The following is a 1,097-nucleotide window of genomic DNA, read 5'->3' on the forward strand; positions in this document are numbered from 1 at the left end:
GGGGGGGGCGGCGGCCAGGGGGGTGGAGTGCCCCCCAAGGCAAGTGGGGCGCCCCCCTCCCCCACCTAGGGTTTCCAACCCTAGGCGCAGGGGGCAGGGGGGCGCACCAGCCCACTAGGGGCTGGTTTCCCTCCCACTTCAGCCCACGGGGCCCTCCGGGATAGGTGGCCCCACCCGGTGGACCCCCGGGACCCTTCCAGTGGTCCCGGTACAACACCGGGTGACCCCGAAACTTTCCCGATGGCCGAAACAGCACTTCCTATATATAGTTCTTTACCTCCAGACCATTCCGGAACTCCTTGTGACGTCCGGGATCTCATCCGGGACTCCGAACAACATTCGGTTTGCTGCATACTCATATTCATACAACCCTAGCATCACCGAACCTTAAGTGTGTAGACCCTACGGGTTCGGGAGACATGCAGACATGACTGAGACGGCTCTCCGGTCAATAACCAACAACGGGATCTGGATACCCATGTTGGCTCCCACATACTCCTTGATGATCTCATCGGACGAACCACGATGTCGAGGATTCAAGCAACCCCGTATACTACTCCCTTTGTCAGACGGTATGTTACTTGCCCAAGATTCGATCGTCGGTATCCCAATACCTCGTTCAATCTCGTTACCGGCAAGTCACTTTACTCGTACCGTAATGCATGATCCCGTGACCAGACACTTGGTCACTTTGAGCTCATTATGATGATGCACTACCGAGTGGGCCCAGTGATACCTCTCTGTTATACGGAGTGACAAATCCCAGTCTTGATCCGTGTCAACCCAACAGACACTTCCGGAGATACCTGTAGTGCACCTTTATAGTCACCCAGTTACGTTGTGACGTTTGGTACACCCAAAGCACTCCTACGGTATCCGGGAGTTACACGATCTCATGGTCTAAGGAAGAGATACTTGACATAGGAAAAGCTCTAGCAAAACGAACTACACGATCTTGTGCTATGCTTAGGATTGGGTCTTGTCCATCACATCATTCTCCCAATGATGTGATCCCGTTATCAACGACATCCAATGTCCATAGTCAGGAAACCATGACTATCTGTTGATCAACGAGCTAGTCAACTAGAGGCTCACTA

Source organism: Triticum dicoccoides, chromosome 4B (assembly GCF_002162155.2).
Source record: "Triticum dicoccoides isolate Atlit2015 ecotype Zavitan chromosome 4B, WEW_v2.0, whole genome shotgun sequence".
Classification (NCBI taxonomy): Eukaryota; Viridiplantae; Streptophyta; class Magnoliopsida; order Poales; family Poaceae; genus Triticum; species Triticum dicoccoides.